This window comes from Vipera ursinii, assembly GCF_947247035.1.
Source record: "Vipera ursinii genome assembly, chromosome: 1".
Taxonomy (NCBI): domain Eukaryota; kingdom Metazoa; phylum Chordata; class Lepidosauria; order Squamata; family Viperidae; genus Vipera; species Vipera ursinii.
In genome coordinates this window covers 65,362,592-65,386,139 of record NC_139512.1, presented here as the reverse complement: position 1 = coordinate 65,386,139, position 23,548 = coordinate 65,362,592, and the positions used below count along the sequence as shown (strand labels likewise).

The following is a 23,548-nucleotide window of genomic DNA, read 5'->3' as shown; positions in this document are numbered from 1 at the left end:
ACTCAGTACTTGGTTTGGGCCCCTTTTGCAGCAATTACTGCCTCAATGCGGCGTGGCATGGAAGCTATCAGCCTGTGGCACTGCTGAGGTGTTATGGAAGACCAGGATGCTTCAATAGCGGCCTTCAGCTCTTCTGCATTGTTCGGTCTCATGTCTCTCATCTTTCTCTTGGCAATGCCCCATAGATTCTCTATGGGGTTCAGGTCAGGCGAGTTTGCTGGCCAATCAAGCACAGTAATTCCACAGTCATTGAACCAGGTTTTGGTGCTTTTGGCAGTGTGGGCAGGTGCCAGGTCCTGCTGGAAAATGAAGTCATCCCCATAAAGCTCATCTGCGGAAGATAACATGAAGTGCTCCAAAATCTCCTGGTAGACGGCTGTGTTGACCCTGGACTTAATGAAGCACAGTGGACCAACACCAGCAGATGACATGGCTCCCCAAATCAACACAGATTGTGGAAACTTCACACTGGACTTCAAGCATCTTACAGTGTGTGCCTCTCCATTCTTCCTCCAGACTCTGGGTACTTGGTTTCCAAATGAGATGCAAAAGTTGCTCTCATCAGAAAAGAGGACTTTGGACCACTGAGCAACAGACCAGGTCTGTTTTTCTTTAGCTGAGGTAAGACGCTTCTGACATTGTTTGTTGTTCAGGAGCGGCTTGACAAGAGGAATATGACATTTGAAGCCCATGTCCAGGATCCGTCTGTGTGTGGTGGCTCTTGATGCACTGACTCCAGCCTCAGTCCACTCCTTGTGAAAGTCCCCAACACTTTTGAATGGCCTTTTCCTGACAATCCTCTCCAGGCTGCGGTCATCCCTGCTGCTTGTGCACCTTTTTCTTCCACACTTTTCCCTTCCACATAACTTTCTATTAATGTGCTTTGATACAGCACTTGGGGAACATCCAACTTCTTTTGCAATTACCTTTTGAGGCTTTCCCTCCTTATGGAGGGTGTCAATGATGGTTTTCTGCACAACTGTCAGGTCAGCAGTCTTTCCCATGATTGTGATTCCTACTGAACCAGACTGAGAGACCATTTAAAGGCTCAGGAACCCTTTGCAGGTATTATGGCTTAATTAGCTGATTAGAGTGGGACACTTTGAGCCTAGAATATTGCACCTTTTCACAATATTCTAATTTTCTGAGATTGTGGATTTGGGGTTTTCATGAGTTGTAAACCATAATCATCACAATTATGACAAATCACGGCTTGAACTATCTTGCTTTGCATGTAATGAGTCTATCTCATATATTAGTTTCCCCTTTTAAATTGCATTACTGAAATAAATGAACTTTTGCACGATATTCTAATTTTTCGAGTTTCAACCTGTACACCTAACACCTCAAGAGAGGGGATAGTACCCATTTCATTAGCAATGATCCACGTTACATGGGAAAACCATGTCAGCTATGCAAAATTTCTTACATGCCACAGGAATAAGAAAAGTTCGAATAGGGCATGTTTATTATCTGAGAGGTTCAGCTGTCATGACAAAATCTCCAGTGTGTGCTGTAGAAAAGGAACACCAGTGGATAATACAGGGGGTGAGTAATCTATGGCCCCTTTCAATTCTACCCTTCAAATTTTACTTTCTTATTGAATGGAAAAGATAAATACGGAAACCTGTAATCTAACACTAAATGGACATTATACAATTTTAAAAGCTTAAGAGACCATGAGCCAAAATCCAGAAAATGTAGTGTGGGAAATTTCTAATGCATAATGTTCCATGGAACATTTTCTGCTTCCGAAGCATATTGATAATAATCAATAGGTGCAACTCCAAATTTAGTAATTTCAAAGCAATCATTGGAAAAGGTATATATTATTGATATCAGATGGAAGTTAAAAATTGGAAAATATGCAGTAATGACAAAATTAATATCACACACACACACACACGTTTAAACTTAAGCAAGAATCACTTCTGCATATATTATGCAACAAGGCAAATTTAACCATTTAGAATATGCTTTTAAGGGGGGAGGAGTACTAACCAAAGAACTGAAATCATAAAGACATGAAAAATTTAAATGTTTATAAATATTGTACAGTATATCAGTCAGTCATGGAGAAAATCTATGTGGTTGCTAGGAATCAAAAACAACTTGATGGCATATAATCAATCAATCTCAGTTGGAGTACAAGAGGGAAGTTAGAAACTAAATATTTACCTGTAATGTTTTCAGCAGGTTTTCTTGTTTTAATAATTAGTGTTTCCAGGTGTTTATTAATATGGAGTATATAAGATAAATATGTATCCCCTTGACAGAGACATTTTCAAATGCAAATTACTCTATGCCATTTATTTATTACATTTGTATCTTGCTGCAATCAATTTGACTCTCAGCAACTTACATGATAGGAATTATTTTAATTGCACAGGAAATTGCTCCAAACCAAGTTTCATCTGCACTTAAGAAATCTGGAACACAAATCAGTTTGGTACACTTGACAAAGGGCAATTGCGGGTTATGGCTTTCTCCTGTACAGATCTGGCAAAACTGTGTTTGTGTCTTTATCATTTGTGATTTGACCTAAACATGATATGTAAAGAATCAGAGCTATTCTACATTTCAAAATTAAATTCTGTTCAAAATAAATGCATTACAATGTAGAATAAGAGCATTATTCTTTGGAAGGCCTGAAATATGACCCTAATAGATATGGAGATCTTAAAATAATAAAGGTGGAAATGCACATTGTGGTATTGTATATAGATTTATAAATATATCTTTCTGATCTACAGATAGGGAGGAAGCCAAATATTGGATACTGGATTATTCAAGAACAGCGCCATATAATTTAGAAGCAGACTGTCGTATTAGAACTTCTCTCTATATAAAAAATGCACATTATTTTTCCATGCAACTATGTCGCCAAATTTAAGATGCATGGATTTTAACTCCTAGACTTTTTTAGGAGTTTCGTACAGTCACTACTGACAAGTGTTGAAGTCCACAAACTAGAAATTGCCACTGTTGAGATCCAGTATTCTAAACGTTATCACCTAAATAGAACACCTGCATAGAAATCCTGTAGAACACTGGCAGTATGGAAGGCAAAGATGTGAAGATGTCACCAAAGTGGAATTTTTCAGTCCCGATTCTCCTGTGCAGATCTAGAATATTAAGTACAATAGATATGCTACATTTACTGGAGGGTCATTGTACCTACAGGTAGTCCTTGACTTACAACCATTTGTTTAGTGACTGTTTGAAATTACAGTGACACTGCAAAAAATTACTTATGACTGGATATTACACTTGCACTTTAACTTACACTGTTATGACATCCCATGATCACATGAGCAAAACCCAGGCACTTGGCAAATTTCATATATTTATGAAAGTTGCACTGTCCCAGGATTATGCGATCATCATTTATGACCTCCCCAACAAGCAAAGTCAATGGAGGAAGCACAAGATTTGCTTAATGACTATGTGTTTCACTTAACAAATAAAGTGATTTGCTTAACGACTCTGGTTAAAAAGGTAATAGTGGGGCACAACTCACTTAACAACTGCCTTGCTTAACAACAGAAATTTTGGGCTCAATTATGGTCATAAGAAAAGGATTACATGTACTGTACTTTCTGCAAAGATTGTGTTAGTTGTTATTCACAATATTTGTTATGTCACTTTAGGAAGCTGACTAAATATAATTAAGGAAGGACTGAGAGGCTGGATGGGGTCTGTGGGCTGTGCTCCCCTACATTAAATTAAGGAGGAAATTCAGGCAGTGAATGAGCCTTCAAAGATGTTTGGTTATCACAATTTACATTTACGCAGTTCACTTATTAAAGAATTTGCAATCTTCAGCTATCAAACAATGGCATTTCTCTCTTGAATATTAACACTTGAAAGCTCTACTATACAATACTTACTAAATTAGGCAAATTGGCAGGCCAAGATCCAGCATAAAAAATTGTCAATAGAGTGAAAAAAATATTTCTACATTAACTTAACTTAAGCCCTACATGTTAAATGTTTTCAAGTTGACTTTAGTACCTGGAGACCTAACAAAGATGTCCAGGTAGTTTTCTTGGCAAAAATACGAAAGTGATTTTCCATTTCCCCATAGGATTTTCCCCCCACTCCCTAGAAAAAGCCATCTTGGTGACCTTGCATCCAAAGACTAAGCAGGTCCTATACTGCTTAGCTTTTTCAGACCTGCCTAAATTGGCCAGGTGCTACCACCCAGTCCACAGATCAAGTTCAGCAAGGTATTACTCTGAAGGAAGTACAAGACTGAAAGACTGAAACCATACATGAAGCTTTCTCCTTGCTTCTGACAGTCCAGATAACTCATTTTCAAAAAACATTTAAAACGCATTAAATTGAACCAGGAAGGTTCAGTTTAATGGTTTATTTCAAGCCCTTGGTTTCAAGCACACCTAAGCCACATTCCCTAAAAAGGTTTACAACAATGGAACTGATTCAAGTTCTGTCACATTCTTGAGGCATAGCAATTATTAGTAATGCCTCAAACACCTAGCCATATTTTCATCATAGCAGCACAGCTGTGGTAAACCACTGGTGAGACCAGCTTTTACTGGTTATGCTTATGCCACTAAGCACTACAGCAATTATTTCCATGACCAAAAGGCTCTTTCATTCTGCACTGACACATCTAATCAAGCACCAGCCTTGAATAGTGTCATGAAGGCATTAGAGGTCTGCTGAAACAATAGTAATTAAAATTAATGCTGGAGATGAGGTGCTAGCATAGAGGATTGTATAGAACCTTAAGGCTTTATTATACAGGCTCACACTCTGCCTGTAACAGAGGGAACAGGAAAGGTCTCGTTAGATATCGATGCTTCCAAACGTTGATGAAAAATAGAAATGCAGAAAGTTATAAAATACCCTGCTTTGGTTGCGGTGCAGACTTAACAGCAGATCAACTACAGCATTTTCCAAATTTAGATTTCCTCTGCTACTGTTACTTGGCAAGAATGATAACCAACTTTGTGACCCAAGAGGCACATTATCTCTCAATATCCCTATGGACAGCTTCTTGTGTTACAATTTGTTGGAACAGAATCTAATACCAACTCCTCTTTAGCAATGTGCTACTAATCTATGTTCTCTAAAAACCATCGTCACCCAAAACAGCTCATAGACTTTTCTGACAGCCTTCATCGCCATAAACAGGTAATAATGTATACCTAAACAGGTATAAAACAATCTGCTTCCTGTTTCTGAATGAATGAACCTTTATTGTCAAAGTACAACCATGTATACATTGAGATTGGCTGAGCCTCCCTTTGTGCCCACACCCCCAATTTACAGTGACACAAACCCTCCATCTTGTTACACCCTGTGAGCTAATTGCACAACGCACCGGCCTCGCAAGTCAATTCTGCATAAAGTCTATAAAATTATTTCCCATTCAAAAGCCTGACAGCCCATGGATAAAAGCTGTTCTTCAGCCTGTTGGTACAGCTGGCTATACTCCTATATCTCCTACCCGATGGTAGGAGAGTAAAGAGATACCGTCCAGGGTGTGAGTCATCCCTGAGAATTTTCCTCACTCTTTCAAGGCAGCGAGCCCTGGCGATGTCATCCAGTGGTGTCAGGGGACAGCCCACAATGTCTTGTGCTGTGCTTACCACCCTCTGTAATACTTTCCCATCCGCGGCTGTCAGACCAGCATACCAAACTACAATACCATACGAGAGGACGCTCTCTACAGTAGACCAGTAAAAGAGGGTCATAAGCCGTTTTTCTATCCTGTTCTTCTGCAAGACCCTGAGAAAGTGAAATCTCTGTTGGGCCTTTCTGGCCACCTGGGTTGTGTTAACTTTCCAGGTGAGATCTTCACAGAGGTAGACTCCCAGAAATTTAAAGGAGGAAACTCTCTCCACACAGTCCTCCCCAGTGTAAAGTGGGGCAGGTTCCTCCTTTTTCCTCCAGACGTCTAGCACCATCTCTTTCGTCTTGCCGATGTTCAGGTGCAAGTTGTTGTTACAATACCATATGGATAGTTTTTGTACCTCCGCCCTGTATGCTGTCTCATCCCCACCTGTAATAAGACCCACCACAGTAGTATCATCAGCGAACTTAATTATCGCAGTAGATGGGTCAGATGATACACAGTCATATGTGTACAAAGAGTACAGGTAGGGGCTAAGCACGCAGCCCTGTGGTGAGCCGGTGCAAAGCTTCAGGACAAAACAGACACAACCCTTACTGTTTGTAACCGGTCCCTAAGAAAGTCTTGAATCCAATTGCAGATAGAGGGGGAAAATTTCAAGTCAGTCAGCTTCTCGATGAGAGTGCTCGGCAAAATGGTGTTGAAAGCCGAGCTATAATCAACAAAAAGCATCCTGACATAGCTTCCAGGTTTCTCAAGATGACTTGCTAGAGTGTAAAGCAGCAGCTATGGCATCGTCTGTCAACCTGTCCCCCCTGTAGGCAAATTGATGTTTATCGAAATCCAGTGGGAGGCATGTCCTGAGACGTTGGAGAACCAGTCTTTCGAAGCATTTCATGACTACAGACATTAATGCAACAGGTCTGTAGTCATTCAGGCACTCAACTGCAGTTTTCTTGGGGACTGGGACAATGGTAGCTGTTTTCAAGCACGATGGTACACATGCCGTTTGCAAGGAGATGTTAAAAATCCTTGTCAGGACCCCTGCTAATTGGTCGGCACAGTTCTTAACCACTATCCCCAGCACCCCATCTGGGCCTGTGGCTTTGCTGGGATTCACAGCCTTCAATACAGTTCTCACTTGGTCTTCAGATAGGGTGAGTTGCTGAAAATCAGAAGGCCGGCCAGCAGAGGCTACGGGATCTGGTCTTTTTGCCTCGTAGCGAAGGAAAAAGATATTCAGCTCCTCAGCCAACGAGGCATCGTACTGCTGGTCCTCGTACTGCTCTTGTAGTTGGTTAAGTGCTGCAGTCCCTGCCACACTTGCCTCGGATTGTTGTCTGCTAAGTGGTTCTCCACTTTGTGTTTATATTGCTGTTTCGCCATCCTAATGCCTCTTCTAAGATTTGCCCTGGCCTCTCTGTATGTGTCCCTGTCCCCTGCCTTAAAGGCAGAATCCCGGGCTCTCAGGAGTGTTCATATCTCTGCAGTCATCCAGGGTTTACAGTTCCCGTAAACTCTAATGCACTTTTGTGTTGTTACACTATCAGTGCATGTTCTAATATAAGACAGTACGGCATCTGTGTATGCATTCAGGTCTTGGTCTTCGAATACACTCCAGTCAGTGGTTTCAAAGCCTTCTTTATGTTTACTGCTTGACAGATATATAGTATTTAGTTCATATTTCTACTTCTGTATGTCTCTGTACAAAGTAGTAGATTGAAATCTAGCCATCTGTGCCCATAGATATTTCGATTTATCTTTTAAATGATTTCTTCTTTTATTTTTAATCTTTTTGCATCATGCGTAAGCAATATCCAAGGCTGAATTATTTCCTATGCACACAAGCACTTGATGTTTGTGAATTCAGAGAACCACAAAGTTCACTACCCTCATTCTTTATCAATGTGAGTAGGGACTTTAATGATAAAGAATTTGTACTGCTTGCCAGAAAGTTCATTATCTTGTCCATGTGCCAATTGTCTTCCCTTGTGTGTCTCGTATCACTATCAAGCAATCCTTATGTCTCTTAATTATTGCCCGATTCTATCCTATGAATCTAGGTATCACAATATCCCATTAATGCTTAAAATATGCTATGGCCAACCTAAAACGTATTTGAGATTATGTAATTTGACCATATTAGTCGGTCACCATAACAAGGAACTGTAACTAGATAACCAGCGAAATGTTTCAAACCAACAAGAGGTCCAGTTGCCATGATTCAATTTCCAGACAACTCTAACTGGATGGCTGAGAATCTTCAAGTTTCGTCTTATAGTTCTCAGATTTCAGGAAGTGAAAGGAGGAAACAATATTTTTCAATATATACCATGCCTATGCAACACCTTGCGGACACAAGGAAATTTTGTGGCACCCATTGATAGAAGCAGAAAATGCAAACTGACCTTGAATAAATTTAGATATCCCTGGGCCAGACACATATCAACAACCTAACATATGCAGATGATACCATTCTAATGGCAGAAAGTGAAGAGGAACTAAAGAGCCTCTTGTTGCGAGTGAAGAAGGAGAGTGCAAAAGTTGGGTTGAAACTTAACATTAAGAAAACCAAGATCATGGCATCCGGCCCTCTCAATTCCTGGCAAATAGACGGAGAAGAAATGGAGGTAGTGACAGATTTTATTTTCCTGGGCTCCAAGATCACCGCAGATGAGGACCGCAGCCAAGAAATTAAAAGACGCTTGCTCGTGGGGAGGAAAGCCATGGCAAATCTAGACAGCACACTAAAAAGCAGAGACATCACCCTGCCAACAAAAGTGCGTACAGTCAAGGCCATGGTCTGAGGAATTCTGGGAGCTGAAGTCCACAAGTCTTAAAGTTGTCAAGGTTCCAGACCCCTGCACTAAACTAACAATATGTTCCTAAGTACCTTAGTATGCAATGTATCTGGCCTAGGGAAATCTAAATTTATTCAAGGTCAGTTTGTATTTTCTGCTTCTATCAAGCTCAAGTTGGAATCCTGCTTTGACTGCCCACAAATTTTCAATGTTAAAGAAAACTGAACCAACATAGTTCATTTTCCTTCATTAATCTGTTATCAAGTTGCTGTCTTCATTCAGTAGCTAATCAAGTTTCCCCCCCCCTCTTTTATTTTGAACATATTTGGAAAAGTCTATTTTGTTGTTCTTTGCCTCCTCAGTCAGCCTCAGTTCATTGTGAGTTTTAGCCTTTCTGACATCATCTCAGGCTATTTTTGTGTGTGCCTATTTGATTACGTGTCCCTCTTTCCATCTCCTTTATGTGACTACCTCCCCTCCCCAGAACTTCACTGAACTTTATGTGCAGCTTTATTGGATTCTTTTGTCATTTCCCATTTTCTTTTCTTTTTGGAACTGTTTGCAGTTATGCTTTTAACACAGTTTATACTTTGGGGGAAGTTTAGTCAACATTGGGCTCTTTTCCCCATGTATTTATCATTGTTCTGAGTTTATTAAAATGTAATTCCCTGAAGTCCAGGTAATGAATTGAGTCCAAGTTCAAAAACAAGAACTTCAATATTAGATGGGTATTTTTCTCCCAAAGTCCCTGCTCCTTCCACTTTCTCTAATACGTCTTTTCTATGGGATCAACTTTCTTTTACTCTCTTATAAAAGAAAAAAAAATTCTCAGCAAAAAAGGTCAGGATTTTTTTTAAGGATCACCCGTGGCAGTTTGTCTCCCAGCAAATCCACTGAATTAGTAGAAGACACTAAAAGGTAAAGTTTTCCCCGCACATGCGTGCTAGTCGTTTCCAACTCTAGGGGCCGGTGCTCATCACCGTTTCAAAGCCGAAAAGCCAGCGCTTGTCCAAGGACGTCTCCGTGGTCATGTGGCCAGCATGACGAGACGCCAAAGGCGCACGGAACGCTGTTACCTTCCCACTGTAGTGGTCCCTATTTTTCTACTTGCATTTTTACGTGCTTTCGAACTGCTAGGTTGTCAGAAGCTGGGACGAGTAACAGGCGCTCACTCTGTTACGCGGCACTCGGGATTCGACCCGCCAAACTGCCGACCATCTGGTCGACAAGCTCAGCGTCCTAACCCACTGAGCCACCGCATCCCTTAGAAAACACTAGGGATGTACAAATAATCCCAAAACTGCTGTTTGATGCTAAGGTAGATTTTCAACACGTTAGTAAAACATTGGTAGGGGGTAGTTTCTGCTGAGAATGTCATGGAAATCAAGCCTTCAGGAGGATATGGTGGCTTGCCCGTGCCTGTAGTATAGGAGTCTCAAATCCAAATGCCACACATAGCTGTCCAAGTAATTTTCTATAACCAGCAAAAATACTTTTTGAAGCCAGGGAGCAAGACTCTGCAATGCAATGTCCTCCAAAAAAGAAACAGTCTGAGAGCATACCTCTGAGCCTGAGTCAGCAGGTCCCCTGGTAAAAGCAAGGCTTTGTTAACTGGGCTATACAGTCACTGCCTTGAAGCCATCTTTGCAGAACACAGTTATTCCCAGGAACACCCCCACCCCTTACCAATCTGCTCTTGCACTCCCCAAGGCAGGTACTGCTTCTCAGGTAGCGCTAAACTCTCCAAATGGGGCAGCTAGCTTGGCTGGGTAGGACAGGCTGAGAAACTTGGGCTGCCTGAAGAAAGGACAAATGGGAGAATGGAGGAAAAAGACTGGATCCAGACAACCCATTGTAAGGATTTGTCTGCTGGGCAAAAACTTGGAAAACAGAGCAAATAAGTAAGCTAGGAAGTTCTCTCCGCTAGATGAAAGAAGGACGAAATAAGAGAAAGGAATGAGGAAAAAAAACTAAAGGAAAGAATGAAGAACAAAATACAGGACTTGGGCAGCTTTTGATAGGGTAGGTTCCTAGATTCTATTATCCTGAATGATGATCTTGAGAAAAAAATGAGCCAGTCATTAATGAATACCAACACTGGTGTTTCATGTAATGAAAATGTGGCCAAAGTAAAATAACTGTTTCATGGGTCTTTTTTTTTTAAAGGTAAAGGTAAAGGTAGTTTTATTTAATCAATTTTTGTTTAATGGATATATTACATTGCTCACAATGTTCTTCATTTAGTACAGATTTGATATCAAAATTTGGGATTTGGCCCTTGGGGTGATGAAGCAGTCCTCAAAAGGCATTCATGATGAGGATATTCTGGTAGCTATCAAGAAGAGTATTGATTTCATAGCTTCTTCTCTTCAGTTTAGCCTAGATGTTTTCAACAATTAAATTTTAATTTTAATTTTAATTGGGGGCTTTTACTTTTTCAGGGACTGTTGTAATTTTTTTTAATCATTTTTAACTTTTGTATTTCTTGTTTTAATTACCCTGTAAACTGCCCTGAGTCCTTCGGGAAAGGGCGGTATACAAATCTAATAATAAAATAAATAAATAAATAAACAGGAGCATCTATCTTTTTTCAGTATTATGCTGCTTCCGTTTAGAATACTTAGCAACTACATCAGCCAAAATGCCATGGCATCATGAAATACACCGATTACTCTATGTATTTATTTGTAAAATCTATTGGTGGCCCATGTTACCACAGGGTAAACAAATAGGCCATCATAGAAAGTGTTTCTGCAAATGAAAGTTTTCAAAAGATGAGCATACAGTGAAATTGCTTCTCAATAATACAGACCTTTAAACCACTGCTGTCTTAAATTAACAAGTTTTTACCAGACAGAAAACAGCTTTGATCAGAATAGCAGAATAAACAGATTACTGATCACTTTTAAATATACTTTTATGTGGGTAAAGCTATACAGACATACGTACACCGCAGTGAGACAATATGACATAAGCATCAAACAAATACAGTCTGTTATTTTCTCTTACACCAGAATTCCTGCTATTTACTTCTAGGAGCTCTTCTTTGTCACCTCCCCACCACCTTTTATTTGTGTACAGTAACTTTGATGCTTTCAAATAAAATGCTTACGCCATGCTTCAGTAGAAGACAGGATTGGCATTTTAAAGCAGTGTGTTACCAACACCTACTAGAATTAGAAATGATTCTTTAGAATCTTGGCTTAGAATTATAAGGCAGAAAAGACTTTACATTTCTGAGTGCTGTGTCTGGGTGTAATTTAATACTTGATTGTTAAATATATTGAGCAAATTTGATTTCAATACAAATTGGGATGTGTATGGCTTTGTAAGATAAATAGAAATGGCTCTATTCAATTCTCTAAAACACTACAGCTTTAGAAACTTTAAAAATTACCCATGTGCTATCTAAGAAGACAGCATGTATCATTATGGAAGGGCATTTTGACCTCTGAGGGCCACAAGTGCTTTTAGGCGGCAATGTGAGGTGAAAGAAATTTGGGGGAGTTTTTAGAAGTCAAAAGGGGTGCACTGACTCACCAAGGTTTAATGCATCCCCTTTAGCTTTATATGTCCTGAACACGGGGGGGGGGGGCTTTCTCATATGCATATATAATTTGAGGCTAGACCAAAGCTACGTTTATACAACCAATTTGTTATTTTTAATTGCTTGGGGGGGATTTTCATCTACTAATATACTTTTTTGCCAAATAACCTATCTTGACATAATTTGTAATAGTTCTAGGCTTGGCATTAGGTGGAAGCTTATATAAATATTGGATCCATACTTAATTTATCAATTAATCTTTTTCAATCTTTTACATGAGCATGTAATTAGGAATTAAGTTTAATAATTTAATTTTAATTTAATTTATTGAGATTTCTATACCGCCCTTCTCCCAAAGGGACTCAGGGCGGTTCACAGGGCATAAATATAAATGACAATACAAAAATTAAAAGACAATTAAATCAATGCCCAAGTTAAAACAAGAATAATAAAACAAGCCTATAAAAACCCATGTACCCCCATCAGGCCAGACCCGCTAGTTCAAATAAATGGGTCTTCAACCCGCGACGGAAGGATCGGAGGTCTGATGCCGTCCGGAGCTCAACCGGCAGTTGGTTCCATAACGCCGGAGCACCCACAGAGAAGGCCCTCCCCCTGGGGGCCACCAGTCGACATTCCTTGACAGGAGGCACCCTGAGGCCCTCTCTGTGGGCGCGCACAGGGCGGAGGGGAGTCGACGCCGGCAGCAGGTGGTCCTCGAGGTATCGCGGACCCATGCCATGTAGGGACTTAAAGATCATAACCATAATAATAATAATAATAATAATAATAATAATAATAATAATAATAATAATAATAATAATTTCTCCCTAAAGGGAACATTCTTTGGAAATAATCAATATCCCATAGTTTTTCTAGTTTCGAACATGAAATTTGACCAAAAAAAAAAACATTGTTTGTATTCTTTGTTCAACAGATGCATTTATTGCTTCCTCCTAATCATAGGCCTACACATTTTAGCTGACATTGCTTGCTTTATATTTTGGATGCCAGAATAATAACCTTCCAATGAAATATCTTTTATGGTTAATAGGAAACAAGCCCTACTGCACTCCGTACATATTATTTTGCAAGGTATACATTGGACTATGACCTTAATTCCAAACTTCATGCTGCAAGTCTGCTGCAGGTGAGTGACAACCTCCAACTTTGGTCTCAGAACCAGGACAAGATGATTAGAAGTTCAGCTCTTGTTAAAGTACAGACACTTTTGGCAGTGCATTGCCTAGATAACCAGTAGCATGTTTCCTTTTTGGAGTTAAAAGAGAAAGGATGGAGCTGGCTTTGGCATTTTGCAATTCAGACAAATTCAGGCTGATGCATTCTTTTTAACTTGGAGCTGAAAAGATCTTCCCTGTTTCTCTGAGGCTAAGCTAAGCCTTCTGAAGCACAATGTAACTGCAAGTTGCTTACGGGTCTCCTCTCTGCCCCCAAGTGAGCCTTTATCAAACAAAGCAGCAAAAGTATTTCCGTTTGCCATCAGTATGTCTTAAATGTATTATAAAAATGAGTTTTAAATAACTTGAAACACATACTGTATATTGCCAAACGCTTCAAGATATTATTTTTCCTGATCTCAGTCGTGAATCAACCATACTTAACATTTTTCTTTCTCTATGACCAGATCTACTGTCAACATTCTTTTGACCAACCAGTTTCCAAATCTTATACTGCTAGGGATCAGAAACATTTTAATTTGGTGTTCTACAACAAAACAACCTACACCCATAGATATGTGATGGACAAAAACCTTTTGTAAAAATCTGACATTATCACATTTTCAAAAAGTAAATTACTTTTTCCAAAGAGTGCAGTATATGATCCAGTTAAACAATCTACCCATTTATAAGAGGTTATCATCAATCAATAGTATAACTAATTTATGCAGAAATTATCCAAGCAACCAAAAAATATTTTAAAAAACAAAATAAGGCAGCCACAGCATTTCAGAGCAAAGGACCTAACAACACAGGGCTATCCTGCTCTGACTAAAAACTTGTGCACGTTAAAAATGTTAACTGGAAAACTTATCCTTTTTTCTACTTCGTTTAATATAATATACTTGAATTATAGTTATACACATGTCTATGTTGTGAGTTTCAATTAGCTCAACAGATCAGCTGAAACTGGAATTTGTTCCCATGGTAGCTTTGCTGCAACTTTTCTTTATCTGGATCTTTACAGGAAAGTGGTGGGAAGATGGGGAATGACAAATACACCATGCAGAAGTTAATCCAAATTGGCCATCTCAGTGTGCTCCACTTGATGAACAAAACTGATGAAGCTTATTCTTTTTCATTAACCCATATTAGCTATGTATAATGTGCAAGATCAACTGATAACCTACAGTGCATGTCCAGTGTAGGCTAACCAGTTATTTTGCTTATTTGTTTTGCTTCTAATTATTGCTAGGGGTAGGAAATCAGTATTTAAATACATCTCACTCATACCTGAAGAATGCATATTCTTAATCATTCGTTATAATATAAATTTAAACTGATATATAAGCAGCATCAAATAATGAACACTAAAGGATAATAAGGCTGCAAGGGGCTAGGTTTAGCAGCTAAGAGTTTTATTCAAGGCTATCTCCCCCATTTATTAATTTACATCAACAACTCATATAAAACAGTTTATATCTTGATATCATCCACAAGGAGAATACAAGCCGAAAATCATCTGCCCTGTTCAAAAACTTTATCAGCAGCACTAGCCAGTTAACAGTAGCCTAAAATATCTTAGATAAAATCATCCATTTATGAAATCCAGCCAAAATCAGAACTTTTTTGTGGCTCACAAAAATAAGAATATAGAATAAAAGATAAAAGAGTGTAACAAATAAAACCCCAACCACAGTACATAGCATCAGATCCCCAAGAGGTTGCCAGAAAAGCTCTGCCTACAGTTTTTTTTAAAGAAAACAGACAACTGATGGGCCAGCCCCATCACTGAAAGAGACTTTTGGACTTTGCTCTGCTAATCTGTAGAAAATAATGGATCAGCCCTCTGTTTTTCCTGGCATGACTGAAATGGTAACCAAGCCATAAAGGGCTTTTTAAGTAAAAACCAGCACCAACTGTTTTTGGGTGGTAGGTTGCAGCCCCAAATTAGAAGCAGCCCCATGTACAGCATGTTGCAGTAGTCTAGTTGGGTGGTGATGGAAGGTGTGAGCCACTGAAGTCAGGTCTTCTGAAGTAAAAGTGCACCAGATGCTTCATCTAAAGCTGGACAAAGGCCTCCCAGGACGTGGCCTCAACCTGCTGATCCAGCAGGACCCGTGAGTCTAGGTAGCTTCCCAAGTCATGGACCTACTCCTTCAAAGCCAGTGCAACCCCATCTACAGACAAAACAGGGACGTATAAAGAAACCCTGGTGTACCTAAGTAACTCTGCTGTAGAACAATATGAGTCTGCTTTCTCCAATGCACAGCTTTCAGCTACCAGGACATGATATGGTGGCAGGTCCAAGTGCAAGGGAGGTGTTCACAATCTCCCGGACCACAGACCTATTACCTCCCCAGCAGCCCAAAAGAGTCAAAGGGACTGCAGCCCTCAGGGGTTGCAGATATCCTAAAGAGAACCGTAACAATTTCCTTGGAAGGAGCAGGCCACAAAGAAACCCAAGTAACCAAAAAAGATGGTGCCTAGTCACCAAAGAATCCAGACAACAGTGAATTTGAGCAACTTCACCAGTGAAGTCTACTGGAGTTAGGCAGCCAAAAATGTAAATAAATAAATGTCAAGCAAATTGGTCACAGCGGACAGATGGTAAATCAACAGGATGACTCTTACCTCTGGAAAAGGGCCATCAGATAACAACCAGCCAATGCAATAAGTGAGGAGCAAATAATGATACAGAGTAAGCTTAAACCTGGGCACTTACCCAATTTATTGCAAGGAATAAAATGTATCTTCCTATTTAGATTACATACAATCCATCTATAATTTAGGAAAGGCATGGGATGAAATAAATAATATGGGTATGCAAGGTGTTCTTTGAAATAATAAAACAGCGGCATTCCTATAAGCTTGTGCTACTACTTCAAAGCATGTCCCGATTGTGCATGCACACATTTATGCAAACAATTTACATTCCACTGGGACTGCCAATGAAACAATCATATATATACAGGTGGAAATGGACAACTTTCAAGGAATCATATAAATCTTGCATAGGACTTTGGTATTATTTTGGACCAAAGACTTTGGTACATTTATGAAGCATTTTTTAAAATGTTTTGCTCAAATCTAGTAAATAAGAAAAACATTTACAATTTTAGTGCTACAGCTCAGAACAGATTTTCTACAAAGATTTGGTATATATAACAAAGACTAGGAAAGATACTGTTGGAAACCTTGCTGAGCAGCTGTCACTCAACATGGAAAGAACTAGACCAGACAGATTAAGAAGTCTGCCTCAGTGTAGGGCAGCATCTTCTGTTCCGAAATGGCCAGCCTTTAAGATATATTGTAGAGAGCTGAAAATTTAGTAATAGGTTTCTTGTAGCAAAGTAGTTCTCTTTAAAAGTTAGCTTGATTTAATTAGTATGGACCTAGTTTACGTTAAAAGCTAAACCATAATGTATTTGGATTAGTCTGTTGTGCAAATTCACCCATTATGGGTTAGCACTAAGTGCAATCTAGCCCACTAGAACTTGGTCAACCATTCATAGTTAAATAAATTCTGGCACAGCATTGTGTAGGAATATAGCCAGTACAGCTGCTGCATAAGCTAAAGGGCAATGGGGCTTTACAGCCAATAACCTACAAACACAAGCTATAAAGACACACTAAATGGAGATATTTTTGCCAAGAAAATCTGAGGAGAAAGGAAAAGGGAAATTTATAATAGAAATAAGTGTCAGAAATGTCCATCTCAGATGAAGAAAATATAGGGATCACATCCCTTTTAGTATCTAGAACTTTTAACAGTGTGTTTTAGGCCAAGGAATCAAACTTGAATGTATGTCATAAGTTAATTCAATTATATTTTAAAACAGAGTACAGAAAAATCTGCTTAAAATTTTTATTTAGCTGTCTCAGTAGTCAAATTCATCAGGCATAATGTTTGTCTCAATGAAGGCCTCTTAAAAAGTGCCAAAATAAATAATATTGCAGACCTTGCTCAGAGAGATTAATGCATCTCTTCAATCAGAATGCTGGGCAACAAGGCTTTATCTATATTTAAGTAAATCTATTCAACAAGCCAGTAAATTTTGGTAAACATATGAGCTTTCTCTTTGCTTTACAAGGCTACTGCCAGGTACTTAACTAGATCAAAGAAGCCAGAGGAAATAACTGACCAATGCTGATGGATAATTTGGGGGAAGGGGAGAGGAAGAGGAGGCCAATTCCTCCAGACCTTGCAGTAACTCATCTATGACAAATTATCCAATTATTTTGAAAAAAGGAACATGTTTTTGTTAGAAATCAGCCTGAGAAAAATTAGTATGCTAAGAAAGCCTCTGAACGTGGCACAAATGTGCCAATTCAACTCTCTTCAATTTATCATAACATATTGATATCAATTGAGCAGCTGAAATTCTAGTCCAAATCTCCAGTCATTTACTCATTAGTGGATTTATTTATTTGAAATATTCTTATAACAACTTTCAAGGCAGAATTTCCTTAAGGCAATTTCCAAGGTTGGGGGGGGGGAAATACATGATTCAAGGTGCTAAAAGAACCTTTTCAAAAAGCAATATTACCTTCAAAACACACAAATCCCTATGGAAGGAACCCAGAGATTTTCTTGACTAACTATGCAGGGCCGTTACAAAGAAAGCAAAATAAGTTTTCATGCAGCACTTTATTTATTCACTCCAAATTGTTCCTAATATTCATTGGACAACACTGTTTCACATCTCACCAATTGCTAGAAAGGGCCTTAAATTCTCACTTTTCATTTTCCCCATTTGCTGGGGAAACTAATTCTGTTCTGCTGTGGGAGAAAATAATAGATAATGGTGAAGACTTGCTCTCCTCAGGACACCATACTGTCCTGCATTGAAGGCTTCTTTCAGTATAGATGCATTGCATTTTTATTTAAAATATAACAACCAAATGCTGTTAAAAAAAGAAAAAAGCTCAAAGCCTTTGAGTTCAGCTGATCTTCTGGAGACTATGATACATGGCAGTTGTACTGCTAGCCATACAGAAGACAATTACCATTGTCTTCTTATAGAATTTGTTTAACTTCCTAAGTAATATAAAGTCTAATTCCTGGTGGTCTTTTCCAAGTACTTATTTGGGGAGATGATGCGAACAAGAAGTTAACATCTAAAAACTGTTATCCGTAACACAACATCCTTTGAACCTTGCTTATGAATCTTATGCATGATTTACATCCTTGATGACCATGAATACCTGCGCACAGCAAAAGATCTATGGATCAAGATGGAATTAGACATAAGTAAATTATCTGCAGATTATCAAATCAGGGAAAATATATACAAATTATATATGTTAAAAAAGACAGACTTAAACACTAGTAAATTAATTCATCAAAACTGGCATATGAGTTAAGCTGCTGCACAGCTTCCTACATAAATTAAGATACTTTACTTCATCTCAATTTAGCGTAGTAATAACAATCATGTACAGCACTGTTTGTCTGCTTGACGAAATCATTATATTCATTATGACAAACTCAGACATTACAAGAAACCGCCATTTGATAGCTACCTGAAGAACCCTATAATCTCACCAAAAGTTTCTCCAATATTCTTCATTCTGTAGATTTAAAGTTAATTTTCCCTCCATTTCCATCTTTTACTAGTCCTTTCTGCTGCTTCTGTCTATGTCTATGGTAGCACTTCTGCTAGGCTGTAAGCAAGTACAATCACCTAATATAGAAACTATTGTACCTCTAATAATACCCCTCCTTTTCCGATTCCCAAGTCAAGTTCTAAGCACTAAAAGAAATTCCAAGAATCTTTTACAATATATGCACTCATTTTTAATACACAAAAACATAAACGTTTCCACAGAAGCTTCTGTAAGATCAGGTTACAAATAATACACAGTAGAAATACCCCCAAAATACATATTTTGTCCTACTAAGATGCAAGATATTGTCTGAAGTACCATAATTCTGTAAGGGCTCTCCAGAAATTATACTGGAATGTCATAGAAACATTTTTACATTGCATTGTTTACGATATTCAGGATTCTGCAATTCAATTTACAGGATTTATATGGCATCTTGGTATTACCCCGTAAGTAAAAACACCTGGAGAAATTAGGGATGGGCAATATGTAAGCTCAAGTTTCAGATACAAATTTATTATTAAACCTACACTCCAGATTTTGTCCAGGGTTCATGGGGTTTTTAATCCTGAATTAAATCCAGCCACTGGCCATCCAAGTCAAACCAAATGCTTACGCATTCTGCAGGATGTTTGCCTCTATCTAGCTCCTGTGGCTTGAATGCAGCCACGGCTGATCAATAAATCAAGGTTTATGATCCCGTGCAATAGTCCTATCCCAGCTCATCATGGCTAAATCCACAAGGCAAGAGGGATTCAAGCTATCCTCCAAAGCGCCTGAAGGCAGGACGAGAAGCAACAGATGGAAATGAATCAAGGAGAGAAGCAACCTGGAACTAAGGAGAAACTTCCTGACAGTCAGAACAATTCATCAATGCAATGGCTCTCCTCCAGACATTGTGGATGCTCCAACACTAGAAGTTTTTAAGACGAGATTGGACAGCCATTTGTCCAGAATGCTATAGGGTCTCCTGCTTGAGCAGGGGGTTGGACTAGAAGACCTCTGAGGTCCCTTCTGACTCTGTTAAGTACTTCTTTCCTTAAGCAAACTTATTCAGATGTACCGTAGTTCCAACAATAATAAAAAGAAACATTATTAAAAAGAATAAGGAAATGTCCTATGCCTTGGAAGTATTCAGGAAGCAAATGTAAATACTGTAGATAAATAAAAAGCAACAGTCAATTTCTTAATCTCATAAATTCTGCTGCCTGCTCCCTTTAACACCATCACCAAAGAGGAACTCATAGAAATAACTTCCTTGCTATAGAAATCAACAACCTGCTCCTGCCTTCCATGTGATCTACAGACAAGAGATATGGAAATCAGCAAGCAAATACAATGCCAATCTTTTTTTTACTGACTCTCAATATCATCCTTCCACAGTTAAGGCAAAATATAGCAGCAAGGGGAAAAAATTCTGTCCTATGAGGTTTTTTTTCTCTTAGGCAAACAGCTTCATGATTTTGTCAACTCAAGGCAAGCAGCTGAAACAGAAGGTTTGACATGCCATTTTGCAGTTTCTGAAACGTCTTGTTTTAACCACAATTGACATACATGGATACCAAATATATTTTTATCTAGTTTTCCACATCCTTTCCTCCAAAAGTTAATCTCCAAACACAATTTCTTAAAATTGAAATTAAAATACCCCAAACATTTTCTATTATTCTAAATCCCTCAAGAAGCACTAGAAGAAATCCCCAAATATATTTCACATGTTTTACAGTAACTAAGCGTCCTTCACATCTTTGATATGAAACTGATTTTGTATCATATTTTGAAACTCATTATACATTTTATTTGCATATAACCAATTTCATTTCAAACTTTCTTTGATACCTGCATGTCATTTTTCAGGGACATGGTCCACATGAAGTGCAGTGTAACTTGCTCAGCTCCCCCAGCATTTCTTGTATTTTTTGGAAAAGCTTGTTTATATTTCAACCTTTCCTGCCTGAACTATATATTGGAGATATATATATGAAAGGAAAGCATCCTCATTGCCATCAAATTAAAATGTAGCCATATTTGCCTATGGCATATTTCCAGCTGGCATGTTGAAAGGGAGGTTGACTAGTCCATATTTTTTGCTTGCTGCTGCAAGGATAAGGGTTGCCTTTTCCTTCAAAAGCAAACCACGACTTGAAATAATGCAGTGGCATTCAAAAAAGGATGAATATACATTTGTAAATAGTGATAAATCACCATTAGTGGAAAGAAAAAACATTTCAGAGTGAAAACTAAACAACTATTCCTATACATGTCTACTCACAAAGCACTCCTTCCATGGTTAGTATGCTTAAATCTGCAACTAAAGCAGTTTAAAAGATAAGATTCTGGCTGATGTCATAAGCATGGTACAGTGGAGAATACTAAATAGGTTTTTTACAAAAATCTTTCTTTAATCACTGGCAAAATCATTCTCTCTATAAAAAATAAAAGTGTTTTCTGGCATCATTTTGGGTTTAGTATTGTTGTCATGACCCCCCAAAACCTTCCTTCAATATTTTCACATGCTTATACTGCATTACTTTACTCCACAGATCCATTTATTTCTCTTAGAGCAGAGTCAAGTTGTTAACCATTTGCCTGTTTCTAGAGAAAAACACCTCAGAATTTGTATTTCTACAGCTCATCTCACACATGCATACAGAAATATACACACCCCTTTTAAAGAACAGTTTAAAGCTTCACCTTTGTTTCTGGAGCTAGCTCCCAGATCCTCTTATAACAAAACCTTAAACTAGGTGTCAAGACTGGTTTCTCTGCTTCCTATATACTGTTTTAAAGATATCGTGTCTCCCTGCCTCAATTATCCCTTCCCTAAATCCCCTAGAATAAACCTGACCCGCCGAACTGGGAAAGCATCCGATCTGGCTACATACTTTTCAAAGACAGGCGAGCCATGGAGAAAGGCAAACAGGAAAAAATAGCCGAGAAAGAAGCTCAAACCCTAATCGCTCAGCTTCCCATAGATTCGGTTCCTGCCTCGGCCCGGATTGTTTAAAAAATAAAAAAAAGGGCGCTTTCTCCCCCCCCCCGCCCTCGGCGCTATTGTAAAAGTTAATGGGTTTGTTACATAACTTCAGACCCAAAGGTAATCCCAGGGAGAAGGGCAGAAGCCTTAATGTGATCCAAAGCAGACACCGGGGAATCGGAGTCAAGGCTCAGCCCACCTGCCACCCGGGGCCATTTCCTGGCTGCTCTCTGGCGGCCGCGGGTGATGGGAGGGGGAGTGAGATGGGAGCAGGGCCCTTCAGATCAGGCGTAGGACTTCCCGACGGGCCACGGTGCCCTTCGGGAACGGGAGGGGGGGGATCTTCAGCGCCAAGACCCCAATCCCCGGGGGGGAGGAGAGGAAACCGAGAAGCAGCCAGTCCAACCGCTTACCCACCCACCACGACACGAGGAGAGGCGGACCGACACGAGGCGGAGCAGGGGGACCGGGGCGCCCCCGAGCTGGAGGGCTCCACGCTTCAGACCTCGATTCTCCGTCCTCGGCGGCCCAGGGGCCAGCACCAACCGGATCCTGGCAGAAACTTCCCGGGGGCGGCCCGTTGAAGCCAGAGCGCCGGCTCGTAGGAGGGGGCGTCCCGCAAAAGCCGCGCCCCCTCCGCTTCCTTCCCCCCCCCGGCCACCCACCCACCCACCCCTTCCCCTACCCCTACTCCAGCCGCGGCGGCGGCACCTGTTCCCATTACCCGCCCGCACCCCGCAAGTTCCCCGTCTCGGCGCCCTCCCCGCCCCACCACGCGAGCGTTCAAGGCTGGCGGCGGGCGGAGCCCCATCGCGCTGCCGGCCGGTGCGGACTGACTGACTGACGGGCTGGCTTAAGTCCCTGGCTCACTCACCGGGGCGCTGGCGGGTTGCTCCGTCGTCGGGGTGGCTTCCACCGCCACTGCCGTTTGACTTCGTGGGGCCCACCCCCGGGGAAGGCGAAGGCCCCAGCCGGGCTAGGATCTGGCGGCTGGAACGCCCCGGGGCGCCCGAGTCCCGGGCTCCACGCTGCTGCGTCAGCAGCAGCAGCAGCAGCAGGAGCAGCAACAGCAGCGCCGCTGCCGCCTCCTCCTCCTCCTCCTCCGCGTCGCCGCCCGGCTACAGGATGGGGACAGGAGGCGCGCCCCCTTCTGGGGCCCGCGCGGGCAAGGCCGGAGGGGGCGGTGGCGGCTGCTCGGCCGCGGGAAAAACGCTCCTGCCCTGCGCCGCTGTGCCCTCGCTTCCTCTGCTCAGTCGTCCTCGCCGCCGCCGCCTCCGACGCCGCTGCTGTGCTCTAACTCCCCCGAAAGCGGCAGCGGCAGCATCGAGCCCCCAGCTCCGCTCCGTCCTCCCTTCCTGCTTCCTCGTCGGCAGCCAATCATGGCGCTCTCCTCGGCTGTCCGCTCTGCGGCGCCCGCCAATCAAACGGCATCTGGCCCGCCCCCGCGAACCAATCTCCGCACCAGCCACCAGGTCCCAGAACAGGCAGTCGGCTCCCTGCGGACACGGACACGGCCGCCCAGCGCGGGGGGAGGGGCGTCCCCACGCGAGTGGCGGGCGGCGGCGGTAGTCGCAGCTGCAGCCGCCTCTGCGCCGGCCCCGCCCCCTCCCCTCGCCTAACCTGTCTTCCCGCAGCCCCGCTGAGCGCCCCCCAGTCGGTCCCCATCTGCTTCTCCCGCCCTCCCTTGGACCTGAGTGGGGAGCCGCTGCCTTTGGCCCGTCTTCGAAATTGAAGCTCTTGCGCCGTCCCTTTCTCTCCCCCACTCCCGCCCCCAGCTCCAACCCCGCGTTCGGCATCTGATCCCGCGAAGTTTTTTCAGATCGGTTTTTAAGC

At 41.1% G+C, this 23,548-nt stretch overlaps 1 protein-coding gene across 1 annotated transcript in view; it reads right to left on the bottom strand.

Moving 5' to 3' along the window:
* Positions 1-23,013, bottom strand: part of BAHD1 (bromo adjacent homology domain containing 1) — a 71,225-nt gene extending 48,212 nt beyond the window's left edge. Inside the window, exon 1 of the mRNA XM_083374849.1 lies at positions 22,590-23,013. The gene's annotated coding sequence lies outside the window, so the exon portion shown is untranslated. The remainder of the gene's footprint in view (positions 1-22,589) is intronic.
* Positions 23,014-23,548: the final 535 nt, after the last annotated feature.